This window comes from Talpa occidentalis, unplaced genomic scaffold, assembly GCF_014898055.3.
Source record: "Talpa occidentalis isolate TD23 unplaced genomic scaffold, MPIMG_talOcc4v2.1 talOcc4.17, whole genome shotgun sequence".
NCBI lineage: Eukaryota > Metazoa > Chordata > Mammalia > Eulipotyphla > Talpidae > Talpa > Talpa occidentalis.
The window spans coordinates 48,576,103-48,584,368 of record NW_023601754.1 but is presented as its reverse complement, the minus strand read 5'-3'; the positions used below and the strand labels follow the sequence as shown (position 1 = coordinate 48,584,368).

Below are 8,266 nucleotides of genomic sequence, written 5' to 3'. Positions count from 1 at the left end.
ACAATTACTACAGAAGCATCAATATATAGAAAGTAACTCCCTCACAGGGACAGCGCCTGCTCTGGTTGATCAGTGACATTCTATGATCCATAAGGACTAGATAATCCCATGCCACTTTGGCCACCCGGTAGTCTTGAGAAATAAGGCATCCAAATGATTCCTCAAAATCTTACGCAGATTTCCATTGACAAATTTCACCTGTGGCCATGGATTCAAAAATGGGAATATTTGCAAGTATTTCTCCTCCAAACAGTAGCAAAATCAAGTGCAGCTTTCTCAGGAAAGCAGTGGCTGTACTGCAGATGAGATACAATCACCTACTAGACGTTCGGAGAAAGCTCTGTGACTGCGTGCACACCGGTGAGCAAAGCTATTTGTACAGGTGATAATGACAGAGAGACATGAGCGCCTGTCCTTAGGCTGACAGGTGTCACTGATGCCTAAGGGACAGAGGAGCCGCAGCTGAAAAGTACCGCATGTGAGGCTAGTGGTCGATTTGCAGGAGGCAAAACCAGTAAAATTGAAGGTAGAACAGTAAGAATCATGCGAAATAAGTCAGGAGGAAAAAATAATGCATGATAATGAAAGCGAGAGCAGTGAGATACTGGAAAACCCAGCGTGGACGGGTCATCACAGCCCTATTTACCACGGCCAAGCGACCCAACAGCCTACGTGCCCGGGGACAGAGAGGATCAGAAAGGCGAGCACACACACAATGGAGGAGGACCCAGCAGTCAAGAAAGATAAACTCATGTCATCTGCAGCATCGTGGATGGAGCTGGAGGGGATGCTGCAAAGTGAAGTAAGGAAGGAGGAGAAACACAAATACCAAAAGGTGTCACTTATGTTCTGGACTTGAATTTCGTATAAAGACCACAGCACATCAGATTCCTTTTGTGAAGACTTTATTTGCAACTAATTACAGCGAGTGAGGTGTGAAGATACAAGAGTTCCTGCCGCCTTGGCCCACCTTCTCCCCAAAGTTCTATCTCCCATTGATACAGCTCGGCGTGACTCTGTGAACACTGGAAGGGTGCAGCACATCTGCACCCAAAAGTCATTAAGAAAATGTTTCTACCCCAAACCACCCCAGCCCTGCAGACTCCTGGAAGAGTGACGGCTACGGAGCTGGCTCGAGCACGCGCTGGACAGTCGCGCCTATTTTTTCCTCCTGACTTATCTTGCCTGATTCTTACTATTCTACCTTCAATTTTACTGGTTTTGCCTCCTGCAAATCGAACACTAGCCTTACATGCAGTACTTCTCAGCTACGGCTCCTCTGTCCCTTAGGCATCAGTGACATCTGTCAGCCTAAGGACAGGCGCTCATGTCTCATGTCTTCACCTTCATCCTGTGAAGGAACAAAGACATGCTGGTTCAGGAGAGAGAACTACCCTAGGCGGCAGGTCAGTGTGGTGAGATGACTCCAACCCCCAGTGACCGATGCCCAGAACTTGCCTCTGCGGGCACCAGAACAGGCAGCAGGGCCCCGGCCCATCCGCAACTGAAACCCAGGTCCCCGCTGAGATCGCAGTGTCACTAGGAGCTTCCGAGAGTTGGATGTGTCACCTGGAAGAGCCCTGAAATGCAAGTGGCCTGCTGTGAAGCCAGTAACTTTCTTCTTCACAAGTGGGGGTGGGGGAGTACTATTTTCATGCTAAGGCAGGAGAACCAAGCAGGCACAGAGCGGTAAGTGCACCCCATTCACACCCCGGTAGACAGATCCGGGCTGGTAACAAAGTACCGTATTTCACAGAGCCGGAGAGCTGTGTGCCCCAGTGATCTGACCCACGTTTGGTTGCTTTCATAACCTGTCACCTGACCTGAGAAGAAGGCAGGCCCTTTGAAATTTACAGGCATGTCTCAGGTTCATGGAACAATCACACATGACGCCCTGCGGTATGAGATCACATAGTACCACGAAATAACAGCAACGTTGCAGGATACAAGACTAACGTACAAAAATGAACGGCCTTTCTACGTCCCAGCTGTGGACAAAAGGAACTGAAAATTAAAAACTAAATATCATGGACATTAGGACACCCCCCCACCCCAGTAAGGTTCCTTCACTGGTGCCATTGTAGGACACACGAAGGTCTGTGAAGACATTACAGCATCAGTAGACCCTGAGTCTCCGGCTGAAAGTCTATAAAACAGTCTCATCCAGAAATCTAAAGCAATGAAAATAATTTACAAACTAATGAAATGAACCTCTCCACAGATATCCCTGCTCCCTGGACACCATCAGCTAATGGATTTTCAGTTGTTCTGGCTATCAATTCCTCTGCAGAGTGTAACAATTGACTGCATTTCTCTTTCAGGACCACACAGAGTTCTCCGATGCACAGGCCACTGTAAACCACTGGCCACACGGTGTGCGCGTACAGGTCTCTCCATCAGGGCGTCTGTGCTGAACCGCAAGTCCAGGCCATGCTACATTCAAGACTCTGAGGTCCCTTGGCTGTGTGAACCTTCTCATGTCCGCAAAGACGTGCACATGGACGGTTCACGTGTGTCTCTTTCCTCCGTGCACGTTCCGGTGTCGGCTGAGGCTGGAGTACTGCTTGAAGGCCTTGCCGCGCTCTCCACAGCTGGAAGGCTCCTCCCCAGTGTGAACCCTCGGACTGACCGTGAGGCTCCCGTCCTGAAGGAAGGCCTTGCCGCACACACTGCATGTATACGGTTTCTCTCCCGTGTGGATTGTCTTATGCTGAGTAAGGTTGGAACGTCCAGCGAAGGCCTTGCCACACTCCTGACATGTGTAAGGCTTCTCCCAGGGGCGGATCCGCTCATGACCCCACAGGGGTGACCATGTGGTGAAGGCCTTCCCACATTCTCTACACTTGTGAGGCTTCTCTCCAGGGTGGATTCTCTCGTGCTGAACGAGGGTGGAGCGCTTGGAGGAGGCCTTGCCACACTCCTGACATGTGTAAGGCTTCTCCCCGGTGTGGATCCGTGCGTGGCCCCACAGGTGGGACCGTATCGTGACATCCTTGCCGCACACGTGACACTTGTACGGTTTCTCCCGTGTGGATCCTCTGATGCCACGTGAGGTTTGAGACCCGGTTAAAGGCTTGACCACACTCGTCACACTCATGCGGCCTCTGCTCAGAGTGAATCCTTTGGTGATTAGCTAAGACTGAGCAGTAGCTGAAAGCTTCCCACAGTCCTTACACCTGTAAGGTTTTTCTCGGATACACGTTTTCTGGTGTCTTGCGAGCAACGAGGGAGGAACCAGGACTTTACCGTACTTACGGCCCGGGGTGGGGCGGCCCCCAGGAGGAATTCCTTGAAGGGGGGAACCCAAGCAGCCGCTCCTGCTGGGCTGCTCACCGGGGTCACATCCACCAGCTCCGTCTTCAGTCCGCGAGGCCTGCAGCGCAGCCAGGTGTGAATGCAAGCTGAACCCCAGCCTGCTGTCCCAGCAGCTCGCCTGCTCGCTTCCCGAAGAGTCGACGTTATCTTTCAGGTCCTCGTTCCTCATGTAGGGCTTGTCCTGCGTGTAATACGCAGCCAGACTTCCCAAAGGGGTGTTAGGCTCAGTGAGGAGGCGGCCCCAGGACCCGTGAAGCTGCCGCTCTCCCCTACTCCTGGGATCTCTGGGCCAGGCGGCGGCCCCTCCTCTATCACCATTTTCTTCACATCCCCACTGGCTCTCAACTGTGCGCTTGTCTGACTGCACGTCCCTTAAATTAAAATCTTCGCAATCATGACTCAGGTGTCTTTCCACAATCGGCGTCTGGGGTGACTCTTTCAGTGACAGCTCTTTGATCACACATCTAGCAGCGATATCTGTGATAGAAACATCACAGGCTTTCTCAGGTGGAGACAGGAGAGGGCTCTTTTCTATTGGAAAATGTAACATCACAGAAAATGCGTGACTCATGATGGACCGTCGTCAAGCCCCTCAACCATGGTCTGCAAAAGCTCAGACACAGAAAGGAAATCAGGCTCCTCAGGAAAGAAAGGGAGACCACCACATGGAATTCAAATGATCTCTGGGGAAGGCTCTTTTCAAATGCTCAGTGATCAACAGTTACCACGGTCCTGGAACTGGGGGGGCTTTCCCACAGGAAGCCCCGACTCGCTGGACACATATGGGTGTCTCACAGTTAAAAAAAAAAGTGAAAGCTAATCACTGAATTTTCATTCTAAAAAAGCATTAAAGCAACACTAAGAATACGAGAAGATTTCATGTTTCTAAGATGGTGAGTTTCACCAAGGGATCAATAAAGTCAATGTGAAAACGGTCAAAATTCCAAGAGCCTTTCTGGGAGGAATGGAGAACACGCCCAGGTCACTGTGGATGTTGTCTGCAGAGGGCCCTGGTGTCGGGACAGTGCAGGAAAGGCTGAGACATACACAGGAGGGACCACCCACTCAGGCGGTCTGGTATTTTAGTCTTCCAGAGGTTTCCTTCTACTCAACTTCTCACTCGGTATGAAGAGCACAGACCCTCTGAAGAAGGAGGAGTTTGAAATCCACATACCAAACTGCGAAGCTTCCATTTCTGAATCATTAAGGCTTCAACGTTAGCCACACAAGGCAGCCCAGCAAGACTCCAAAGAGGAAACACAGCTACCCCGGGGCAGGGACTAGCGGGACGCCCGCCTCCCCCAGAAAGAGCAGGCTCGTGCAGGCCTCCAGCATCACGTCCCTGTACAGGGCCCGCTGAGCAGGCCGCAGGCGCTCCCTCTCCTCCTTGGATAAGTCGATGGCCACGTCCTCGAAAGTCAAGAGCTCCTAAAATGAAAACACGTTTCACCAAGCGGCCACCAGGACAGGACTTGTCTTCACACCGATGAGAAGAGGAGGTAGGGGTGAGGGTGAGCGAGGCAGAAACGCGACTTCTCTACCTCCAGCACTTGACGGGAGCAAATCCTAGGACCCTGACCTCACTTTGACACCGCCCCGGAGGAAGGGATCCACTAAATCCCTGCGGGTGTTAGGAACTTGTGCAAGATAAAGCAAGACAGGACTTGATGTTCTACACACCGGGGGCACCGAAGTCCAGGTGAGCTGGGCATGCGCAGTGTTTTCAGGCAGAACGAAGCCCACAGGCGCCTTGGGGGAGATGAGAGCTTACTAAAGGGAGAACAACAGTAACAGCCAAAAGCACGAACACTTCCCCAGGGTGGGCATCCTGGACGCTTTCCAAGTACAAACTCTGCCACACGGCAGAAGGACTCGTTCCTGCCTGACAGAGGAACTGGCTGCCTCCAGTCACTTGAGGAAACTCACTTCAGGTCACAGGACCCATTGGTGCAGGGCCAGCGCCTGAGTCAGGCGGCCACAGGGCTTCGCACCGAGCCTGCAGCAGCCACAGCTGAGCGCGGAGACATGGCTTCCTCGCCGAGAAAACCTGTGACAGGTGCAAGGCTGAAAGGGTGGCTCTGGGTAGAAGGCCCGTGGGAGGCACGTGCAGGAGTTAGATGTGACTGAGCCAGTGCTCATCCCTACTCGTCGTGCAGAGAAGGGGCTGGCTGCCTGTAGGTTGTGTCAGCCTGAGAGACTTTCCAGGCGAAGGGGGGCTCATGGGGAGGACAGAACCATTAACTGAGAAAACAACTTTACCTGGGAAAGAACATTCCTCACTCCTTGCTCCTGCCGTCTTTCCCTCCTCCAGGTCCTGTCTCAGCAAAATGAGTCTGGAGGCCTTGATCCTGAGCGTCGAGAACACACAGAGAGCGCCGAGTCACAGGCCCGCCTGTGGCACATGCAGAGCAGGCCCCAGTCACAGGAGGGGCGGAGGGGCAGTCAGCACCCACCAGCTAAGGCCTGGTTACACGATGTCACTAAGCTCAATTCACAAGCTGGTGATCATTTACAGAGGTGTAAATTCAAGACACTAACTTATCTCAATGTACTTTAAAAAAATGAGATGTGAAACTTAGAAAAGAATAAAGCCATTACAAAGGAAAGAAAACTAAACAGTGAAAATCCATGTTAAAAGGCAGCAGGGGCTGACACAGCAACTTCCGGTCTCATTTCCCCTCCCTCAGGTCAGCACCCCCTACCCGAAAATAGAAGTGAGTGAGCCATAACCGGCTGGGGGGGGGGGTGTCTCCCTCTTCTGGAGGAGAAGGCCTGCAGACAGGGAAGGGAACCCCGGGCGCGAAAATGAGGGAAGGTCAAGCCTAATAAACAGGAGTGTTGCCCGCACTCTCCGCACAGGGGCCTGATGAAGCTGCCTTCAAATTACACTGATCACAAGTCCTCACAACTTCATCACCCACATCCCATCCACTCACCCCTCATGCGGATCTGGGTCCCCGCCCTCCTAGTTCTCCACCACCTGTTCTGCTCCAACTCTTGAACCCCCTTTCACCTCTGCTGCTCTTTCTCCCCAACCCCTGTCCCCATCTCCTGATGTTTCCTTCTCTCCCCCACCAGAGTCCTGTCTGCTCAGCGAGCCCCCAGCTGGCTAAACTCGTGCAGCGGGTTCACCCCTTTCTGTCCCAGAAGGAAAAGCTCCCCTCCTTGCCGCTCCGTGGGGAGTGCTTCGCCCCGTCGCCCCTGCTGCAGCTAAGCAAGGGCCCCTCTCCCTGTCTGCTGCCCCCTTCGTCTCTGAACTTCCTCTCTCTGCTCAGTTTCTCCATTTCCTTTTTCCTCTGACGTCTGCCCCGCGTTAGTCTCCCCCGCGTTAGTCTCCCCCCTTGCCTCTACCCGACGCCCTCGCCGGAGCCTCCCGACCATTTCTGCCTCAGTATCCCTTTCTGCCTGTCCCCCAGGCTCCTCGCGCCGCGCGGGGCCTGCCGGCTCAGGGACTCGGCCGCTCTGGCCTCAATCCTGCAACAGGGTGGTCCCCAGGAAAGGGGGAGGTTCCCTGCCCCACCCAAGGGAGGGTGGAGCTGAGCAGGAAGAGAAGCAGCTGCAGAAGAGACTGAGGAAGGAAGCAGGATGGAGCCAGGAAACCTGGAGGAGGCGCGTGGATCCTAGAGATACGTGAAGAAACTGCGCTTGTCTTTTGGTCGTGGACTGGGTGACACAGATGTGGGTGAGACCCATGGGGAGGTGACCATGGCAGCTTTTATCTTGATGTTGATTTTGCTCTTTTCCTTCCGGGCTTGTCTGGTTGTTTCTGACCCTTTTCTGTGGGTCCCCACTGGAAGATGCCTTAGACGTGTGGCAGGCTTTGGGGCCTTGTTCTGGGCCAATCCCATTTGGATGGACTTTAACCCACGAGGGGACGGGTAACTCTGGATGCTTCATTTAGAAACTAGACTCTTTGCCTTACCTGTATTGTTTCCTAGTTTTATTAAAGTTCCTTCCCATTAAAGTCTCCTATGTTTTGTGTTGATGCGGCGGATGGCAGAACCCATTCAGAATAGGCAGGTTTGCGGGGTTTGGGCTGCCCCTCTCCCTGTCCTGTAACAATCCCGGCCCCCCCGAAAAGTGTGCCCTCCAGGCGCGGGGGTCGCGGGAGGCGGTGGGGACTCGGGGTCGGCGGAACACCGGGGCGAGGGAGCGAGCCGGGAGATTTCCACGCGCGCCCGAAGCCCCGCCGGCCCGTCCGGAGCGGGGTGCAGGCCCCAGGCCCGCGCGGGGCGACCCCGCCCGGCCGCCTCCGCCGGGGCTCACCTCGAGCAGGAGGAGCGGGCCGCCGGCCGTGCGGCGCCCCAGGGCCGAGCCCCTCCGGGCGAACCGCGGAGACAAAAGCTCGCCGGGCGCGTGTGACCCTCGCTCCGCGCGGGCGCTTCCGGGCCCGCCAGAAAACGCGGCGCGCTGGATGGACGGGCTGGGGGCGGCGCCTCGGGCTGGAGCTTCCGGAAGTGGGCGCGGCGTGAGGGGCGTCAGCGAAGCAGCGGGGCGGGGCCAGCCGTGGGCGGGGCTGCCCCTCTGCGGGCTCCCGGGGACTCACTTCCGGAGTTCGGAACCTCTTGAACGTCTTTCTCCTAAGTGGGGTCCTGCGGGGCGCGGCCCTCTGGGATCAGCCCATGTCCGACCCATCTCGTTTCCAGCACCTCGTCCGCCTGCTCGGACAACAGCTGCTCGGGCGATCGGGCACATCCTCCGGTCAGGCAGCTCCCGCCCTGCCGACCGGCCCCGGGGGCTCCTCAGAGATGCAGCCGGGCCCCCCAAAGCTGAGTCACCCCTCCGCCGTCACGGACTCCTGGGGAGGCAGCCCCTGGACCCCTGAAGTCGGAAAAGTCCCGTGGCGGGTACTGCGGTGGGGCCGGTCAAGAGACCATCAAACGGCGCCCGGGTGCCGGCCTGTGTCAGGCCTTCCTGCTCGCCGAGACACTGCTGTCGCTTAAGCAGAGTT

General features: G+C 55.3%; 1 long non-coding RNA gene across 1 annotated transcript; it reads right to left on the bottom strand.

Annotated features, from left to right (window-relative positions):
• Nucleotides 1-895: 895 nt before the first annotated feature.
• LOC119249698 (uncharacterized) lies at nt 896-7,614 on the bottom strand. Its single transcript, XR_005126204.2, has 3 exons — nt 7,582-7,614; nt 5,575-5,663; nt 896-1,580 (listed from the first exon to the last, which is right to left on the bottom strand). It is a non-coding gene; the product is annotated as an uncharacterized LOC119249698 (long non-coding RNA).
• Nucleotides 7,615-8,266: the final 652 nt, after the last annotated feature.